Raw genomic sequence first — 23,124 nt, forward strand, 5'->3', positions numbered from 1 at the left:
TAACTCATCCCATGTCCCAATGGATCCGGCCTCGAGAGAATCCAACCAGTCAGTTGCATCATCCCTTAAAGAAAAAGAAAACAATTTTAGTTTAATAGCTTCTGGTGGTACCCCATTTTTCTTAAGCATAGAACAATGTTTAACAAATTTATTTAAATGGGAGTTTGGATCTTCTCTTGGATCTCTGCCAAATTGACCGGAGTTTTGTATAAGTTGGATCATTGCCGGCTTGATCTCGAAGTTGTTCGCTCCAATGGTAGGTTCCACGATACTTGAATTCATGTCCAAACGGTTTGGAGTGAGTAGATCCATGATGGAACGTTCCTCTTGTGCCATGTTTGCTCTTCGATTAGCCAAGTTCCTGTGGAAAGTACGCTCAATTTCAGCATCGGGCAATAATAAAGGCCAACTTAAACTTCTTGTGTTCATAAAACAAAACAAAATAAAATGAAATAAAATAAAACGTCCAAATTAATAGAAGTTTGACTAGATTAATATTATAATTCTACTATCCCCGGCAACGGTGCCAAAAACTTGATGCGCGTTTTACGTATACGTGCATGTGAAGGCAAGTGTACCTTAGTCGTGTATCAAGTAATAAAGTGTAAGTAGAGTATCGTTCCCACGAGGATGGTGATTATAAGTATTAATCTTTTTGCTCCCTATCTATTATTTAAACAACCGAAATGTAGAATTTGTTGGACAACTAATCTAAAACTTTAAGCAAGAAATGAAATGAAAATTACACAAATTATGTGAGGAATTACTTATAATGAAAGAAACTAAGGCTTTTAGCTTCACTTAACCTCTTTGCTTGGTAATAACACTCAACCCCTTTTAAGTTGTTTTATCCTTCTTAAGATGGCGATTTTTCTTATTAACTATTAGTTCTCGAGATTGGTTCTAAACTCTTGACTAATTACTTTCCCTTGGTCCGGCTCAAGTAATTAATCAAGAGAAGCATTAAGTTTTCTTAGTTTCAAACCTTCGATTTATTACTTTCCCTTGGTCCGGCTCAAGTAATAAATCTAAGATTTGTAATAAGATTTAATCTATACCTTTTTAACCTACTTTACCTTGGTCCGGCTAAAGTGATTACTTAAGATTCGAGAGAAACCGCTCAAGAAATTAGTTCTAAACTTTCGATTAATTACTTTCCCTTGGTCCGGCTCAAATAATTAATCCAAAGAAGCATTAAGTTTTCTTATTTCCAAACCTTCGATTTATCACTTTCCCTTGGTCCGGCTAAAGTGATTACTTAAGATTCGAGAGAAACCGCTCAAGAAATTAGTTCTAAACTTTCGATTAATTACTTTCCCTTGGTCCGGCTCAAGTAATTAATCCAAAGAAGCATTAAGTTTTCTTATTTCCAAACCTTCGATTTATCACTTTCCCTTGGTCTGGCTCAAGTAATAAATCTAAGATTTGTAATAGGATTCATGAAAAACCTTGGAAAACCAATAAGCCACACTAAATGGTCAATAGGTCCAACTTATGAATTTCAATTAATCAATTTTAATCACGGTCAATATAAACGATTAATTAGACTCAAGTAGAGAGTTGGCCCATCTCCTACAAGCATTAAGAATCATAAGTTAGTTCTCAAAAAGGATAAAGATAACTTAAATAGGTTAAACGTAATTACCACATAATTAAGGTTAAGATCCACTTTTAGCCTTAGTTAAGAGGGGTTTAGCCCATCATTAGATTAAAACACACTTTAAAAAGATAGATAATAGAGTTCATGTTAATAAAAGAGATTAAAGTTTAGAAGAAACCGTAATGACGATTACCGAACGAACTTCTTCGGTAACTTGAAACTTACTTTTATTAGATGAACTTTTGCACAAATAACACTCTAACAATAATAACAACAACACAAAAAAACTGATTCTTAAGGAGAAGAATCAACAAAATAACATTATAGAGGGAGGAATTTAGCCTAAGCTTGGTGTGTCTTCAAATGGCACCCAAGGCCTCCTTTTATAGTAAAATGGCACACATAATTCCAAAGACCAAGTTATCTTTATGGCCTCCCACTCCTTATCATCTGAATTTAGCATTTAAGAGAGCATGGGGGAAGATTTTAATAATTTAGGAGTTGAAATGTGTAAAGGAATCTTAGGCTTCAACATATTCATCACTTTGGATAAATTTCTGGGCCTGATTCACTTCGAATTTGGAGATGATTATTATTAGTCGTTTGTTCATCTTTCTCTTAGCTTTCCAACGCATTTTGAATCGCCTCAATCCGAGTCCGTATGAGGGAGATAAGTTGAAAATACGAAAATGTGTCAAATCTGTCCTAGTGTGAACAATTGGACTCTATTTTACAGCACCTATCCGCGACGAAGTGCACGCTGGGTGTCACTAAAATTCCTTTTTTCTGGTCCCTTTTACTCCCGAGTTGTCGTTTTAAGCCCCGACTTGGTTATTTGTGCCGAAAACCTTATGAAAGTGCCTAGAAAACACACAAATTGGCTTAGATACATAAAATGAAGAAAATATACAAAAACCATTATTAAAATTTATTAAAATGGTACAAAATAACTAGTAATTAAATACTAAAAATGCTATAAATTACGACGATAACAGTTCTCATTTAAAAACCTTGTCGCATTTGACTGGAATGCGCTCAAATGCGACAAGTAATATTCATAAAGGAATTTTCTGAACCGCATTTGAGCGCATTCAACACTCAAATGCGACGAGGTTTGTTGTTAACCTTGTCGCATTTTACTGGAATGCGCTCAAATGCGACAGTAATATTCAAAAAGGGAATTTTCTGAACCGCATTTGAGCACATTCAACACTCAAATGCGACGATTTTTGTAAACAACCTTGTCCCATTTGATTGGAATGCGCTCAAATGCGACAAGTAATATTCATAAAGGAATTTTCTGAAAAAACAAGGTAAAGTTGGCTGCCTCATGGAATCATAAAGTCTTAAAACAAGCACAATGTTAAGGACAAATGATATTAATCAACTCGGTCATAAATGCTTTGAGGTAGTAGTGTTAGAACAACTTGCTGAACTTGAGATTACACTAGGAAGCCGTGTAGTGTTTGGAAGCATGGATGGACAATTCAAACGAGTATGACCGATGCTCCCGCATCTGCTACACCTTGTGCGAATTACATCTTCACCCACGGATGGCCTTCTTTTCTGACCTTTTGGTCGACCAGCAGACCGCCCCTCCTTCTTAGGAGGAAGCACCTTCATAGGATTCTCGTTCACTTTCCATTCCGATTGGTGACCAAGTGGATATATCGAGTCACCCCATGCCAACTTAAGTGACTCATTGGTGTCGTAACGATGCACCCACCTATAGGCGTTGTCCATCCTATGTTTGGAAGCAACTTTGCATACGTGTTCACATGGAAATTGTGCTAGTTGCCATTTCCTGCATGTACATGTTCCTGCATTTAAATCAACAAGTCCCCCCTTTACCCGATCACCGATTTGAAAGGTGTGATTATCCACAGGGAAATACGAACAACGTACTGCTGCCCCTACACGCTTTATCATCTTTTTTTCTGGCAACTTGGCCAAATACCCCACACGTTCTTCTGCAGAAACATATTAATCTCATAAATATTTATGTATGATAAAAATAAAAGACACGTTTATAACATGCTTCTGTACGCCTCTCGTAAAACCATTTCTGTAGTGTCATGCGTATGAACTCAACCAATATTGTTATTGGTAGACGTCTAGCCTCCACCATTAACGCGTTGAATGATTCTGCAACATTCGTGGTGATAATGTTATACCGACGACCACAGAAGAATGCACGTGACCATTTCTCTTTTCCAGCTTGCAGTAAATAGTCGGCAGCACCAGAATGTAGTGAACGAAGTGTCACAAAGTTTTCCTCAAAATCAGATACCCGATAGGATTTTGCACATTTCCAAAACGCCTCATCTATCTTACGAATTCCACGAAATTTGGCCTTCACATTTTGGTGCAGGTGACGAGCGCATGCCCCATGTACAGCATTAGGAAAAACCAAATTAACTGCATGTATAATGCTCTGATTTCGATCTGATATAATGGCTAGATCTTCAACATCGTGCAGACACTCTTTCAATTTATTCATAAACCAAAGCCATGATTCATTACTTTCTTTCGGGCCAACACCAAATGCAATAGGAAAGATCATTTTGTTCCCATCAATGGCAACTGCAATGTATAATATGCCGGGATATTTACCTTTTAGAAAAGTTCCATCAACGGCTAAGACAGGTCGAATATGTTGTTTAAAACCTCTCAATGAAGCACCCATAGCCATAAAGAAAAATTTAAATTGATCATCATCATCTGTCTCTATATGTGTCACGGTTCCCGGATTTGTACTCTTTGTTGAGAGATTTCCGCAAGTGCACGGTATACGCTTGTAGTAATAAAAGATATCGATCCCACAGGGAACGTTTTTTTTAAACAAAACTTATTTTGATTCGGTTAAATTTACTTTTAAGGTTTATACTATGGAAAATCGTTTAATCGGTTTTGGTTTTGAAATTGCTAGAATGAGAATTAGGTTAGATTATGAAAATGTTAGAAGATATTATGATTTAAGAATGAATTTGCAAGATAGGAACTTTTAGTACTTTTTAGAAAAGTAAACGAATGTATTTGTTTGCATTAAACAAAGAAAACAACTTTAAACTTTGTACGAATTATAAAGATGAAATAAATGACGGAACCTCTAATTAATTGGCTTTGAACATGACAAAACCCTTTCGGGATAGTTGCACTTAATCAAATTAAAACTCTTTCGAGATAATAATTTGCCTAAGTGTTCAACAAAGTTTCCTTGTAAAGATTTTGGATTAAATACGTTTTAATGAAAACACCAGCAGTCACTTTAGTGGATTGGTTACCATAAGTGCTGCATAAAAATCTATCGAATGGAACGGACTTTATTAGATGAAATATAAATTGATACAAGTTTACAGAGAACATGGAGCATGGAAACATTCGACGGCTTGCAAGTGAACGGGTTGATCAATCCTTTCCTTGGGTTTCGTTAGAGTTTGTCAGGCTCAGGGGCGGATCCTCTACTCAATCTTCTCGTTGAATCTTCGTAATAGAGACTGGGTCGGTCTACTACCAAAATGAAAACTAAACTGGAACAATGACTAAACGCTACTAAACTTGTTATTATTGAATAAACAATGTGTGTACAACATATTACTTTTGAACAGAATCGAAATCTAACTTCTGAATCACTTGATTCGGAATTTCTGCATAAATTCTATACTAATCTCTTTTTTCTACATATCTTCAACTCTCCATCAACTCTTTATTTATAGATGTTGAAGAGTCTTGATTGAAGTGTCGTGTCCATTGTGAAGGATCGTGCCCGTTGCGAAGGATCGTGTCCGTTGCGAAAGGACGTCTTTATCCACCCGAACGATCGTGTTTCGTCGAAAACGAAAGTGTGTAACTAGGCTTCTAAAATCTCCTGCTCGTACCGAGAATGGGGGAGCATCAATTGGTCTTCAAACGAAGGAAGGAGAAGCTGGGGAACGCGTGTCGCGGCCGTGAATTTGGGGGCCGCGGTCGCGGCACGGAACGTTTTTTGGTTCTTCTGCTTTCGTTCGCGTCCTCGATTTGGCGTTATTAATTTCTGTCGTCTTCGACTCCTTTTGTAGGGTTTTTCTTCTGTTTTCGAGCTCTTTTCGTTCCTATTTGGATTTTACCAAATATTTATATACCTTACAAGAAAGAAACATATTCGAGAGTAAAAGCTTCCTAAACAGTTATAAATAGCATAAATTTGTAGCAATATTGATGTAATTATTGATGATATTTTAGGTATATTTTGGGCTTAACAAATCTCCACACTTAATCTTTTGCTAGTCCCAAGCAAAATTTTACTGAATTTATTCTTTAACTAATCTTTTTATGAAAATAAAACATATATCTCTGTATTACCTTTTGAATTAGTTAAGCCGAAAAGACTTACTTCGCATGGCAAATTTATACGCAAAACATCAAACTAACTTAGTATAATATACGATATATCATTCGTCTTGTATTTTCAATTTTGAATTGAAGCATTCGGGACGATATAAGCACGCATGTTATTGAGTCTTTCGTCTCAAGGCATTTCAAAGCACAAAATTTCCTTTCCCAAACCTAAACTAATATATGAGATATATTAAATTTAAATAAGTACTTGGGTTAATTATTTACTTAGTTACGTCCGAGATAAGGGTGGTCTTGATCGTAACTTTATACGTATTTTATTGCTTGGTGTTTGCTTAAGAGGTACCGACCATGCCATGGGTGGACGCAATCGTTACTTTAAACTTATACACGCTTATAATTTTTGCTTTAAACGTTCCTTCCATACCTCGATTGTGATAAGGGTGGTCGCAACCGTGGCCAAAAGTAAACGGTACTTAATTATCTTTCCTTTCATACCTCGATTGTGATAAGGTTGGTCTCAATCGTGGCCAAAAGTTAAGAATTCAACTAATTGATAAATTAATATGAAATATAAAATTGAAATTGGGAAAAAGAAAGATAGCACATTCATCCTATATTGACTTAAAATTCAACATGTATTATGGCTAAAGTTTTCTTAAAAACTTCAATTGGTGTTAATGTAAGACGAAATCAAACCGAGCTAAAATTGTTAGTTCAATTTAATGCCTATAAACCTAATTGAAAACTTAAACTAAGATTTATTGTATCATGAATTGCATGATATAAAATAGAGATTGAAAATAAAGAATTTATTACTTAAATACATTCACTCGAGACAATTTTACTTAAAATCGTATCGGAGATTTGTGAAAAATTTGAAAAATATTACCCGTATACGTATAGAAATATTTTTCTAACGATAATGATAACCTAAACAAATAAGCATATTAACTTATGGTTAATTTATAAATATATGAAAATGTGTTGCAATATATTCGTGTTGCATTTGCATAAAAATTAATATTCGTTGCATTTTTTTTTTCGTTTTGCAAAATAATATCTTCGTTGCATTTATTCGTATACCTATAGAAATTGACATATGTATGTCTCCTCCCACACTTAAATTGGACCATGTCCTCATTGGTGCAAAAATAATGGAGAAAACATAAAAAAAAAGAAATACGAAATAAGGCATACGAAACAAAGATTGAAATAGTAGGAAATGAAACATTCAACATAAAATTAAAAAGAGAAAATGTACCAAACATATGAAAAATAAAATTGTACCAAATTATAACAAGATAAAAATAAATAAAATGAAAGAAAACAACTTATGCTTGAGGCGGGGAATCCGGAGGTGTAGGTGAAGTCTCCACATTGCGGCGTCGGAAAAAGGAAAGCATCCGATGTCGAGTCGATCTATGCTCACGCCTCAAAAGGTTGAGGTTGTCATTTATCACCATATTATTTTCTACCAAATCATCAATTCTTAAGTTCATTTGACGATTGTTGGAATTGATTTGGTTCAAAATCTTCCGCAAATCCACCGGATCATCCGCTTGAGGTGCTTGGGGTTGTGGTTGAGCTTGGGGTTCATTTTCCTCTCCTACCGCCTCTCCGCCGCCTTCGGTACCTGCAAATTGAGAACTTGAAGCGCCACCACCCATAGTGCCACGAAGGTGGGCAATACGGGAGGCATACGAAATAAAGACGGGGGGACCTTGTGGAAGCAATAAATGAGCTCGCTCAAGAGCTGAGATATCCAAAAGTGGAACATACCCACGGTAGGTGGACATGTCAAAATCAGCCAATTCACCCCGAGCTCCCAACACAATAGCGGTGATAAAATTACAAAGAGGGATCTGAATGGTAGTAGCCCTCGAAGCATGGAACAAATTATCGAACAACATACCAATGCTATCAATCCTCAAACCTTTAAACAAGCTATCCAAAACATATAAATCCCGAACCTGAACCTTTGAACTCTCAACACGCCCAAACAAGGAGAAACTCAAAAATTTGTGAAAGAAGAACACACAATTGTCCTTAATCAACTTGCTTGAAGTGTTCTTGGAATTAAAATAGTCTTGGTCCGAAAAAGTTTGCCAAACCGCATCATTATCAAAATCTTTAGGCTTATCATAAAAATTAGAGGTAGGGAAACCAAACATATTTCCCATTGCATCATAATCAATGGTGTATGTGATACCATTATTCCTAAAAGAGATTGAGGTTTTCTTCTTATTCATGGTCAAAGTGACCAAAAATTCCACCACATATTCATTAATACGCGGAAAACGCATATTAACGAATTCTTGCCAACCCAAGCCTCAATAAAAGCATCAATTCGAGTAGAGAAATTCAATGTTCTTACCGAATGGAAGTCTAAGAAGTGCATATCCACAAATTGGCGATCGGCTTGTGAAAAATGTTTGAAACGAGCGGCTTCTTCCTCCGAAGCGATGTCAAAATAAGCTCCACATTGAACCCGAAGGCGATTAGCTTCCGTAACAGTGGACTTGTTACCAACACGCTTAGTCCTAACCATGGTGATGGTGTTTAGTGTTTTTAGGGTTTGAGAAGAAGAAGAAGAAGAAAAAGGAATTGATAAAAAGAGTAAAGCTTGAAGATGAGTTTGGGGGTTTGAATATGGAAGTGATTGAATAGAAAAGAGGATAGAAATTGGAGTGAATAAATTGGGAAGAGTAAAAGTAGATTTTTGGGGAAGAGTTTGGAGTAAGGGATTGGGTAAAAATAGAGGTGATGTGAGGTTTGTGTAAGAGGTAGGGTTATATAGGGTGATTAGGTGAATGTATAGGTAGAATAGGAATAGGAATAGGCAAAAATATTGGCAAAATCGGAATCAATAGGGCATAAATCATGCGTGTCGCGACCGCGAATAGCAAAGCCGCGGCCGCGGCACGCAATTTTCAGGGAATTTTCCTCCTGAAATTCGTCCATGTTTGCTGCTCATACCGAGAATTATTAATTGTCGGTAGAGAATTGGTCAAAATGGCCTATTTGGGCGCCTATTGACATGGTTTGTGCAATTTCGTTGATGATTTGGTTCCTGAACTTAATATAAAGTGTCCCTGCACTTAAAAACTAAAATAAATGACATTAATTGCAAGGAAAACCAAAGGTTTAACCTTAATAAATTGAATTAAAGTGTAATAAATTGGTTTATGAATAATTAATGAAACTTAAATGTCATTGATGCATATAAGTTAAGAGAATCATATTAAGTGCATAATAAGTGCATATAAATATATATTAATTATAGGAATTTAGTTAATTGAATGAATTAATGTTTTAAACTCAATAAATGAAGTTTGTGAAAATTGAATTAAGTGTGAATATATGTGTTAATTAAGAAAACCATGATTTGTTCAATATTATAGATTTTATATAGATTTAACCATGATTATATAAGAAATGTAATCAAACATATATCTAACCTTGTAAAAATAGTAAATGAACTAAAATGAAATAGTACTTTATTGAATAAAACAAACTATAAAAACAAAGAATGAAATGAAATAATACAAAAACACACAAAATATTTATAAAAAGAAAACCTATAAACCTAAACTATTCTATATACTCATCCCTATCAAGTGGGATATTTCTGGCCTTAATACGATCAATTTGAAACTGCACGAAAGTTTCACATTCCGGTGCAGACAGAAAGTGAGGCCCTGCTCAAAAGACACGTTTTACAAGTCCTTCGTGCTCGAGAAACTCATAGTCAATTGTCAGGAAGAATTCATCATCACTCCAGGGAACATCAATGGTACCCTTTGTACCGAGAATTATTCCACAGATTATATTGCCGAACCCAATCTTCTTATCCTTGGATCGAGAAGCGGCGATAAGACCCTCCATCAGAATCTTTGAAGAATCTACTGCATTTCCCTAGAATATATCTCCAAGGACATAAAGATCTGTGTCACGGACCACACTACTGAATGTGCGACCGAATAAACTGTGACACAGGAATTTGTGCAGATACATCATGGAGTTGGAGCGAAAAGAGTGATTATAGGCGAGTTTTGAATTGAATCGCCAGAATCCAGTGAGCATTCTCCAAACATCCGTGGATGTCATGTCTCGTCCAGGATGACGTTTGATTGTATCCCTCGGGGGAAAACCAAACCAAGCATGCAACTCCGGATAGCCGAAAGTAAAGATTTCGCCTTCCCGACGAAAACTGAGACGTACTCGTCGTTTATTAGTGAAACGCACGGTATAGAAGAATTCGAGTATCCAGTCGCCTATTATCGAAAATCGCATTTGGACGAATTTTGTCCACCCTAGGCGTTCCATATAGCGGCTCATGTCATCAGTAATGCCTAATTGGCTGTTAAGGAATTCATCCATATACAACATTCTGATGAAGAATTTGTAACGGTGATTCCAATAACGCCTACCTTCATCGTGATTGAAGATAGGAAAAGGCGCCCCATATCGCGTGGATAAGTCTGGGCGTTTGTTGCTTGAGGCAGCATTGTGCCTTGAATGTTTGTATTTGGTAGGCATGGTGTCGATTTGAAAGAAACAAAGTTTCTGTTACGAAATAAAAATAGTGTTTTGAAGAAATCAGAGTTCTGATAAAGATGAAAAGAATTGTAACAGAACTTGAATCCTCTAGGACTAATTTATAAGAGTTTTAGATGAAAATAGGTGTTGTTTTAATCCTGAAAAGGTATAAAATGACACCTTTTGGGAATGAAGAAACTTAAGGTTTCAGTTGTCAAGAGGTTTGTTAAAAGGTTTAGGTTGATTCAGACCTAAGTGTGCAGGAATTTCGCGTGTCGCGACCGAGAATAGCAAAGCCGCGGTCGCGACATGCTGATTTCCTTGCGAAAATCAGGCGTCGTAAGCCATGTCCTGATTCACGGTAGAGAATTTATAATTCTCGGTAAGTTCAGAGAAAATCTAACCTAATTGGACAAATCTGAAAAATAGAATTCTCGGCAGAGAATTCCAAATTCTCGGCAGAGAATTGCCTGAAACTTCAATTTCAATCTAATTTCCTAAAATTAATTCTAAAATTATTAAATAAACATATTTTATGCATATAAATCATAACATAAAGTTATCTAATCACAAAAATTGGCATTTGAAAAAAATAAAATAAAATAAAATAAAATTTAAATAAAATAAAATAAAATAAAATGAACAAAAATATAAAAAGAAATAAAACAAAATAAACTGCGATCGAAAAACTGAGTGATTTATACGTCAGAAAATCCTATTACGAACGAAATCTCTAGTTGTGAAATATTTTCGTAATAGATTTTACATCGATTACCATTAACTTTGAAACGAATTCCGTTTGGACCTTCCAGTTCTAAAGAACCATAATCGAATGTTTTGACGACTAAGTATGGTCCTATCCATCTGGACTTAAGTTTTCTTGGAAATAAACGAAGTCGTGAATTAAATAACAGCACTTTATCCCCAACATTAAAGTGTTTGACTTTAATTTTGGCATCGTGCCATTTTTTCACTTTTTCTTTATAAATTTTTGCATTTTCGTAAGATAGATGGCGTAACTCATCTAACTCATTTAAATCGAGCAAACGTTTCTTACCTGCTTGTCGTAAATCAAAGTTAAGTTCCCTAATAGCCCAATAGGCTTTATATTCCAATTCGACAGGCAAATGACATGCCTTTCCATACACTAAACGATATGGGGTCATTCCTATTGGTGTTTTAAATGCAGTACGGTATGCCCATAACGCATTATTTAGTTTACAAGACCAATCTTTTCTTGAGGATGAAACTGTTTTCTCTAGAATCCATTTGAGTTCTCTATTTGATATCTCCGCCTGACCATTTGACTGAGGATGGTATGGCGTTGATACGCGGTGGCGTACTCCATATTTTTTCATAAGCGTTTCAAAACTTCGGTTTATGAAATGATCACCACCATCACTAACGATGACTCTTGGACAACCAAATCTACAAAATATATCGTCAAGAAAATTAACGACAACTTTAGAATCGCTCGTCGGGGTTGCAATTGCTTCAACCCACTTTGAAACATAATCAACGGCGACTAATATGTAAGTTTTACCATTAGAAGGGGGAAAAGGTCCCATGAAATCTATTCCCCACATATCGAAGACTTCAACTTCTAATATGGTTGTGAGGGGCATCTCATCTTTCCTTCCTAGATTTCCTGTTCTTTGGCACTTATCACAACGAGTAATAAATGAACTGACGTCTTTAAACATCGTAGGCCAAAAGAAACCACATTCAAATATTCTAGCTGCTGTTTTGGTAGCTCCATTATGTCCTCCATAAGAGCTAGAATGGCATTCCGACATTATGGACTCATATTCATTTTCACCAACGCATCTCCTAATTATCCCGTCACCACAAGTTTTGAACAGAAAAGGATCTTCCCAAAAATATTGTTTAATGTCGAAGAAAAATTTCTTCTTTTGTTGGAAATTTAATCCTTCCGGAACAATATTGGCTGCAAGATAATTAGCAATATCTGCATACCATGGTGACATGACACTTTTCATTTGATAGAGATGTTCATCAGGGAAATCATCTCGTATACCGTTAGTTTCACCTATGGGACCGTTCTCATCTTCAAGTCTCCATAGATGATCGGCGACAAGGTTTTCTACTCCCTTTTTGTCTTTTATTTCTATATCAAATTCTTGTAACAATAAAACCCATCTAATTAGACGTGGTTTTGCATCCTTCTTAGCAAATAAATATCTTAATGTTGCATGATCAGTGTAAATAATAACTTTCGAACCTAACAAGTATGACCTAAACTTATCACATGCAAAAACTACAGCTAACATTTCTTTCTCAGTTGTGGTGTAGTTTAATTGTGCACCGGAAAGTGTGTGACTTGCATAATAAATGACATGAAGTTTCTTATCCTTCCTTTGTCCTAAAACACATCCGACAGCTAAATCACTTGCATCACACATAATTTCAAATGGTAAATCCCAATCGGGTTTAGCAATAACAGGTGCATTGACTAAAGCTGTTTTTAATGTTTCGAAAGCTTTAACGCAATCTTCATTAAAATCAAAGGTAGAATCTTTCATGAGTAGATTAGTGAGTGGTTTGGAAATTACAGAAAAATTCTTAATAAATCTTCTGTAAAAACCGGCATGTCCTAAAAATGATCTTACTCCCTTAACAGTAGTTGGAGGGGGTAGCTTCTCTATTACTGAAGTTTTTGCTCTGTCCATTTCTAATCCTTTTTCAGATATTTTGTGACCTAAAACAATTCATTCGTCAACCATGAAATGACATTTTTCCCAGTTTAATACCAAATTTGTTTCTTCACACCTAGACAAAACTTTATCCAAGTTTTCTAGGCACGAATCAAAAGAATCTCCATAAACTGAAAAATCATCCATAAAAACTTCCATGATATCTTCAATAAAATCATTAAAAATCGCAGTCATACAACGTTGAAATGTTGCAGGTGCATTACATAGACCAAAGGGCATTCTCCTATATGCAAATGTTCCGTAAGGACATGTGAAGGTTGTTTTATCTTGGTCATCCGGGTAAATGTATATTTGAAAGAATCTGGAGTAACCATCTAGAAAACAGTAGAAAGCGTGACCAGCTATCCTTTCGATCATTTGATCAATGAAAGGAAGAGGAAAATGATCTTTCCTAGTTGCTTTATTTAAATTTCTATAATCTATTCAAACCCTCCAACCAGTGGTGGTTCGTGTAGGTATTAATTCACCTTCTTCATTCCTTACAACAGTTATGCCTCCCTTTTTAGGTACACAATGGATTGGACTAACCCATTCACTATCCGAGATAGGGTAGATGATTCCATTGTTCAGAAGTTTAGTAATCTCATTTTTTACTACTTCCTTCATATTCGGATTTAGGCGTCTTTGCCTATCCGCTTTAGGTGGCTTATCTTCTTCTAAGTGAATTATGTGCATTACGATGCTCAGATTAATACCTTTTAAGTCTGAAATTTGCCAACCCATACTTCCTATCCTGTTTCTAACAACTTTTTTCAATTTCTCTTCTCGGACTTGTGTTAATTTGTTAGAGATAATAATAGGTAGAGAATCGCCTTCGCCTAAGAAAGCGTACCTCAAATGACTTGGTAATTCTTTAAGTTCTAATTTAGGTGGAACTATAGTTGAAGGCGGAACTGGTCCATCTTCTCGAATCAAAGGTTCTGGTTCCTTATCTTCTAGTTCCTCACTCATTATAGGTTCTATTATTTCTTCTTTTTGAACAATGTCATTTACACATTCTTCAATTAAATCAAGTTTCATACAAGCGAAATCCTCCATAGGATATTTCATCGCTTGATTCATATCAAACTCAATCTTATCATCGCCTATTCTTAAAACTACTTTCCCTTCCGACACATCAACTAGAGCACGTCCCGTGTTCATGAACGGTCTACCAAAGATTAGCGGACAATTTACGTCATAAGCAAAATCTAAAATAACGAAATCGGTAGGAAAAATAAATTTGTCAACTTTAACTAAAACATCCTCAATTATACCGTATGGTCTTTTAGTGGTTTGATCCGCTAATTGCAAAACCATATTGGTATGTTTGATGTCTTCTTCTAAGCCTAACTTATTAAAAATAGATAATGGCATCAAGTTAATGCTTGCTCCCAAATCACAGAGACAACTGGGAAATTCAATATCTCCCAATTTACACGGAATGGTAAAACATCCGGGATCCTTGAGTTTTGTGGGCAAATTACTTGACACAATCGAACTGCAATCTTCAGTTAGCGAAATGGATGAAATTTCTTCCCAACTGATTTTCTTTGAAATTAAATCTTTGAGGAATTTACCATAATTGGGAATTTGTGTAATCGCATCCATAAACGTTAAATTAATATGCAAATTCTTAAGTTTGTCTAAAAATGTTAAAAGTTGTTTGGCATAGTCCTTATTGCGGACTTTGTGTGGAAAAGGTGGTTTGGATACAATAGTTTTAGTACTAGAGTCAATTGGTGCATCTTTTTGTTTTAATGTATCTTCTTTGGGCTTCGGTAAATCAGTTCCAGGTAAGGTCGAATTTCCGAGCATTTCCGGGCCTGAGTAATTTTTCTCTGAACGAAGAGTGATAGCCTTAACATGCTCTTTCGGATTTTCTTCCGTATGGCTTGGAAGACTTCCCTCTTTGTGGGATGGAATTGATTTAGCGAGTTGTCCAATTTGAATCTCCAAATTATGGATGCTAGATGATTGGTTTTTAATAAGCTGATCGAATTTATTCTCGATCCGTTTAAAACCATCGTCGTGATTACTTATTTTTCTGCTCATAGCATCAATAATTTTATCGATTTTAGAAGATAGAGTGCTAATCGTATCTCTGGATTGATTTTGATAATTAGTAGTACGATTTTGATTAGCATTAGCATTATTATTATCTCTCCAGTTAAAGTTAGGATGATTTCTCCATCCAGGATTATATGTATTGGAATAAGGGTTATTATTTTGGTTTTGCCCTTGGACAAAATTTACCTGTTCAATTTCACTCATATCTTCGTAATCCACATCTGTTTGGATTGGCTTACCATTAGAATCACACGGTGCCATAAACCTATCAATTTTGTGCGATAAGGCAGAAAATTGGGCTTGCAACATCGCTACTGGATCAAGATTCACTATACCTTTAACTGATGATGTTGTTGAGGATGATAGTTTCGCTAATGGTACGTGTCCACGTTCCGCGGGCCACATACTGCTGTTGATTGCCATTTCTTCCAAAAGTTCTCTTGCTTGGGCAGATGTTTTCTTCATGAATAACCCTCCAGACATAGCGTCCAATGAACCTCTAGTTGTAGGATTTAGTCCATTGTAAAATGTTTGCATTAAAAGTTCAGCGGGCAATTGGTGGTGTGGGCATAAACGTTGAAGTTCTTTAAAACGTTTCCAAGACTCATAAAGAGTTTCATTATCATTTTGAGAAAAAGATGTTAACTCTTTAATGACTCTTGCAGTTTTTGCTAAAGGAAATTTTTTTGATAAAAATGCTTGGGCTAATTGCTCCCAAGTCTCAATTGATGCGGCTGGCATAGAAGTTAACCATTCTTTGGCTCGATCCTTCAAAGTAAAAGGAAAAAGGCGAAGTTTGATTGCTTCTGCAGTTACATCAGTAATTTTAAAAGTGTCACAAATTTCTAAGAAATTTGTCAAATGGGTATTAGGATTTTCGTTAGGTAACTCGTAAAACGTTACATTATTTTGCAACATATTAAGCAACGCATACTTAATTTCAAAATGATGTGCATTAATTTGGGGTCTAACTATACTGTTTGTTACACCAGCCACTCCTGGCCTAGCGTAATCCATAAGTGTGGCCATAACTTCTGGCTCAGTAATTTTAGTTTTTATTGGGGTTTTGTTTTTGTTTTTCTTTTCTTTCTTGTTCTTTTTAAGAGTTCTTTCAATTTCTGGGTCAATAGGATCTGGTGACGTGCCTGAACTTCGAGAACTGCGCATGAACTTGAAATTTCGCACGAACAGAAACTACCTACAAAATAGAATTTGAAAAATAAATATGTTAGTAATGGAAAATAATTAAAAATATAAAAGTTTGAATAAGTATGAATAAACCTAGATTCGTAATAAAACACGAAAAATTTAAAATTTTGTCAAAAAATTTGGCGTTCCCCGGCAACGGCGCCAAAAAACTTGTTGAGCGATTTCCGCAAGTGCACGGTATACGCTTGTAGTAATAAAAGATATCGATCCCACAGGGAACGTTTTTTTTAAACAAAACTTATTTTGAATCGGTTAAATTTACTTTTAAGGTTTATACTATGGAAAATCGTTTAATCGGTTTTGGTTTTGAAATTGCTAGAATGAGAATTAGGTTAGATTATGAAAATGTTAGAAAATATTCTGATTTAAGAATGAATTTGCAAGATAGGAACTTTTAGTACTTTTTAGAAAAGTAAACGAATGTATTTGTTTGAATTAAGCAAAGAAAACAACTTTAAACTTTGTACGAATTATAAAGATGAAATAAATGACGGAACCTCTAATTAATTGGCTTTGAACATGACAAAACCCTTTCGGGATAGTTGCACTTAATCAAATTAAAACTCTTTCGATATAATAATTTGCCTAAGTGTTCAACAAAGTTTCCTTGTAAAGATTTTGGATTAAATACGTTTTAATGAAAACACCAGCAGTCACTTTAGTGGATTGGTTACCATAAGTGCTGCATAAAAATCTATCGAATGGAACAGACTTTATTAGATGAAATATAAATTGATACAAGTTTACAGAGAACATGGAGCATGGAAACATTCGACGGCTTGCAAGTGAACGGGTTGATCAATCCTTTCCTTGGGTTTCGTTAGAGTTTGTCAGGCTCAGGGGCGGATCCTCTACTCAATCTTCTCGTTGAATCTTCGTAATAGAGACTGGGTCGGTCTACTACCAAAATGAAAACTAAACTGGAACAATGACTAAACGCTACTAAACTTGTTATTATTGAATAAATAATGTGTGTACAACATATTGCTTTTGAACAGAATCGAAATCTAACTTCTGAATCACTTGATTCGGAATTTCTGCATAAATTCTATACTAATCTCTTTTTTCTACATATCTTCAACTCTCCATCAACTCTTTATTTATAGATGTTGAAGAGTCTTGATTGAAGTGTCGTGTCCGTTGTGAAGGATCGTGCCCGTTGCGAAGGATCGTGTCCGTTGCGAAAGGACATCTTTATCCACCCGAACGATCGTGTTTCGTCGAAAACGAAAGTGTGTAACTAGGTTTCTAAAATCTCCTGCTCGTACCGAGAATATTAAATTCTCTACCGAGAATGGGGGAGCATCAATTGGTCTTCAAACGAAGGAAGGAGAAGCTGGGGAATGCATGTCGCGACCATGAATTTGGGGGCCGCGGTCGCGGCACGGAATGTTTTTTGGTTCTTCTGCTTTCGTTCGCGTCCTCGATTTGGCGTTATTAATTTCTGTCATCTTCGACTCCTTTTGTAGGGTTTTTCTTCTGTTTTCGAGCTCTTTTCGTTCCTATTTGGATTTTACCAAATATTTATGTACCTTACAAGAAAGAAACATATTCGAGAGTAAAAGCTTCCTAAACATTTATAAATAGCATAAATTCGTAGCAATATTAATGTAATTATTGATGATATTTTAGGTATATTTTGGGCTTAACACTCTTCAACATCTCACAGTAGTCCGGTAACAACATGAACGATTCTTCCGGCGAACCACTCTGCGCTTCCAATGCCCAGTGTCTTGCTCTCCAAGCTTGCATATAAGAGAGATTAACAGAAAAATCTCGTTCAAAATAAAAAAACAATATCCTTTGGTCAATGCACCCGATTTTCCAAATCAAACCTATTTCGGAGTAGTATCCCTGCAACACGTTTCCCCGCTTGCCTATGGTGCGGACATATCTGATCTCTCCCACAAGTGTGCATGTCCATACCATCCATTCTTGAAAGCCTGAACAAATTGGAACCTGGAATGACGATCCCTCCAGCCCTCCATTTACATTTGTCCACATCCTTACATTTCACCTCAAACAAAGACTTGTTTGATTTGTAACCCTTCCATTCAAACGAATTTTCAATTGCATATTTTCCAAGTGAATCTTGCAATTCAACTTTGTTTGAAAATATATCATTGACCCTTAAAGTAGTCCCTCCGTTTGATTGCTTAGGTGCAATCATATTCACGGGCGCATCACATGGCTTTGGACACCATCGAAATGGATCAGTCATCCTTTTCATTCTATCTTCATCACCATCCTCATATGGGATACGTTGGACGTATGCAGATTGCTTAGCTGTTTCATGAACACTTTTAACATGAATTTCATTCAGAGTGATATCTTCATTCTCCACATTGTCACCATTATCGTAACAATAATCATTATCATAATGCTCATCATAATGATCATGATTATCATTATTCAGATAATCATCATTATTGTAGTTCTGATAATCGATACCATTTCCACCATCGTTGTCATCCTTACCATGTATAGGAGCATCCAGTTCGATGGTGGGATCATTACTTACTACTTTCGTTGGTTTGCTTTGACCAACATGTCCATCCTTGTTAACATGTACATCCTTGTTAGGTCGCAATGCTGAAGCTTCTGTTGTTCGCATGTTTAGAGTAACATATAATGGAATCAAATCGGTCGGATTCATTCGGCAATACTCTATGAATCCCATGACATCTTCATCGTCATCAATATGTGCTATCCCACCACGCAGTTTATTTAGACCATATGTCGCCTGCATGGACATTTGGAGATCATACGAAGTTGAATCAACGCGAAGTGCACCATAAACTTTCTCTTTCAACTTTTGCAAGTCAATCTCTGTTGGCAAAACCAACAACTTCACTTTACCACCCACGTATGTCATCACAGTTCCTTCTGTGGTCCACAGTCCGTTCCAAGATAAAAAACACGTACACCTCTCTTTGGTTGACATACTTCTACATTTAGTAAAATGGACACGTGATCAAAACATAATAAAGCCGATTCATATGTAAATGATGCTTAAATGCGACATGATACACCAAAATGCGACTCAAATGGGACAAGCTATACCAAAATGCGACCGCCAAATGCGACATGCTACATAAAATGCGACCGCCAAATGCGACATGGCTATGAATGCGACAAGCTATATGTTAGTCCTTGTCGCATTTGATTCTCTGTGTCGCATTTGAGCACCAGAATGCGACACATCGGGCGATAATGGCGGAATCGAAAAATGTCAAGATTCAAACAGATGCATTCGAATACCAACTGTGTATTTCTAGTAATGTGTATGAAAATGAAGAAATGATACTTACATGAACTTGAATGGGGTATGGATGTGCTTAGATCTTGGGTTGAGTTGATGAATTTTGCTGTGAGAATGTGAAAGTAGATGAAAGGGAAGGAGGAGATGGTTGTTATATAAGAATAAGGGTAGTTTTGTCCAAAATGGGTTTAAATGTCTAATTTGGTAAAATTGAAGCAATATGGGTTAGATATGTAAATTGGGGTCTTTAATTGGGTTAGATTAGTAATTATCCCCTTTTTTTGGCCTGTTAGGACTCCTTAAATCCAAATTATTATTTTTTGGCCTGGTAGACTCTCTGAAATCTTTTTTTTTAATTTTTTTACTTGTTCGGTCCTCTCTAAATCTAATTTTTTTTACATGTTAGGTTATTAAACGAAATCTAGCTTAATTTTGAGCAAGTTCGATTTAATATTTTTTTTTTTGCGAACGAACGTGTAAAATCGCCGTCCTGAACCGAATAATCCTTTATTCGCCATTGTCTATAAGTAACCCTGCTCGCGAGCTTTCGAACTGAATTCGTTATGCTCAAATTAACTTATTTATAAATTGAACCGAACATAATCGAGTTTTTATCAAACTGAACACCAAACCGCTAACAAAGGATTCGACTCATTTACAACCATACTTTTAAGTGGATGATCGTCTGATTAAAATTTTCTTTTGAAGTTTGGTTGAGTGAAATAATCTATACTATATATAATTACGGAAGCAGAGAGAAATGAGAAGAAGTGTTTTAGAGGTCTTTCTGATGAGTTGTCAACGTAGTAAAAAATCATATTAAAAATATTTAATTAATTAAAAATAATAAATTTATATTTATAATATATTAAAATAATTACTAGCCTATTAATTAAGAGTTACGAGAAGATGAAAAAACACAAAGCAAATGAAATCCAAAAGTCACAAATAAACTTCTATATAAAGTATGATAGATAGTATTCCACTATTATATTCATTGGTCACGATAGATAGTATTATATTTCTGAAGGTAAACATTCAATTTTTTTTCATATGTTGTAGTTATTTTGTTCTCAATTATGTTGTTGTTTTATTTTTATTAAACAATAGTTGTTATAGTTTCATCTTTCAGATTCATTTCTGTTGTAACCCAGGTTCTATACCTCTCGCTATATTATCAATGTTTTCTTTTTTATTTGTCTTTTTTTTTCCAAACTGATAGCTTCAATTGAAGAAATCCGACAGAAATAGAAGATGCATGAACAACTAAAACCGGAAAACACAAAAGTGTCAAAAATTACAAGAAATTCTTATGTTTCTCAAGGTAATTATTCGATTTTTTTTCATATGTTGTAGTTATTTTGGTTCTCAATTGTGTTGTTGTTTTCTTTTTATTAAACAATAGTTGTTATAGTTTCATTTTTCAGAGATGAAATTCCATTTCTGTCGTTACCCAGGTTCCATATCTCTCGCTACCTTATCCATGTTTTCTTTTTTATTTGTCTTTTTTTTTAAAATGACTAAAATAAAGATTTTGTAAATTTGTATTCTTTTTTAGTATATGTTGCTAGGTGTTATCGTTTCGATTGCTAACTCTTAACTAAAATTTAGATTTTCGGCTTTATATGAACTCAATTTTTGGCTTTCTCAATTGTACTGTTGTTTTATTTTTATTAAACAATTGTTGTTATAGTTTCATCTTTCAGAGATGAAATTCCATTTCTGTCGTTATCCAGATTCCATACCTCTCGCTACCTTATCCATGTTTTCTTTTTTATTTATTTATTTTTCAAAATGACTAAAATAAAAATTTTGTATATTTGCATTCTTTTTTAGTATATGTTCCTAGGTGTTATCGTTTTGATTGTTAACTCTAACTAAAATTTAGATTTTCGGCTTTTTATGAACTCAATTTTTAGTTTTAATTGAAGTTAGATTAATTTTTCTAATTCAGAACATGTTGAAATCCACTCATTTTTTTAGTTTGAGTTTAGTTAATTGACATGGATTGTATTTTTTATTTTTATGCATTTTGGTACAAATAGATATAAAGTTTCACACGATAGTTGTTCATTGAAGTTTGAGACATATTAAATAAAATATTAAAGAGATATTGGAATATTATACTTACAATGAAGTTTATTTCAATATAAATTATGTTATATTATTATTATTATTATCAAGAAGTTATTTTTTCCCAATTTTCTAGACAAGGAGATTGTAAGCGTCTAATACGCTTGATAAGATGTTTATTCTTGAAGAATGTGGATTATGCTAGATACGAATTCAATATCAAGGTAAATAAAAATAAATTTTGATGCTCAAAATCCTAAAGATGTACATTAATTATGGATATTGAGATAATTGCTTTTGCAACATTGGCTTATATAATTTTTAACTATTATATTATGGTTCGTACAAAATTGTTAGTATTTCAAGAGTTTTTAACAGATGAAAATGAAATATGATCATAGGACAAATTATTGAAAAATATTAATTAAGAAAATACTATTATTTGAATCTCTTTAAATTCTCAAATGTTTACAATTGCGATTTAATTCTATTTAACTAAAATTAATTTATGGACTTAATACTTCATTAAGAAAAAATAAAATATTTAATTAATGGGCAAAAAATATTTTCACTCTCCTCTTTATACGCTTATGTCTCGACATTCTCTCTTATTTTCAAAAAAAAAAATAACCCGAGAGGAAGATGGTTCTCTCCTAATTATCTTTTTCGTCCCTTCATTTTTTTTCAATTCTTTTTTTTTTTGTTTTTCTTACTTACAAAATTCAAGAATATATAATTATTCGAAAATATTAATGAAGTCAAATAAGTGATATCTGCGAGTATGACTGATATTCTATAGAGTGAAAGAATGAAGAACAAATTGATCGAATGTCTTGATGAGATATTACGAGATGAAAATAAGAGAAATCATCATCTTAAACTGATTCAATTATATATATTGAGTTATTGTAGCAGAATGAATAATTGAATTCGAATACTTGGTGATCATGAAATTCCATCAACCAAAATAATTATCATCAAGATGAATTTGTGACTAATTCTTACGAATTTTATTTTTTTATATGTAACATATTGAATTGATAAAGTTTCTTCACATGCAACATTAGAAAAGTATTGATTGTAATAGTTTATAGAATAATATATTGATGTTGCTTCCATTTTAACATAGATTGTAATTCTTTTGTATCGTAGATATAATATTTAATTTTAATTGTAGTTTAATTCAATTTTTGTTTAACCTATATTGTAATTCTTTTGTATCGTAAATATAATATTTAATTTTAATTATAGTTTAATTCAATTTTTGATTTTTTATTATATTTTAATATATTTCTCAATTAATCTGCTATTTTATTATT

At 34.4% G+C, this 23,124-nt stretch overlaps 1 non-coding gene across 1 annotated transcript; it reads left to right on the plus strand.

The window, feature by feature from the left end:
• Window positions 1-15,814: 15,814 nt before the first annotated feature.
• LOC136225228 (small nucleolar RNA R71) lies at window positions 15,815-15,921 on the plus strand. The gene has a single exon (XR_010686954.1). It is a non-coding gene; the product is annotated as a small nucleolar RNA R71 (small nucleolar RNA).
• Window positions 15,922-23,124: the final 7,203 nt, after the last annotated feature.

The sequence above is a fragment of the Euphorbia lathyris genome, chromosome 3, assembly GCF_963576675.1.
Source record: "Euphorbia lathyris chromosome 3, ddEupLath1.1, whole genome shotgun sequence".
Taxonomy (NCBI): Eukaryota; Viridiplantae; Streptophyta; class Magnoliopsida; order Malpighiales; family Euphorbiaceae; genus Euphorbia; species Euphorbia lathyris.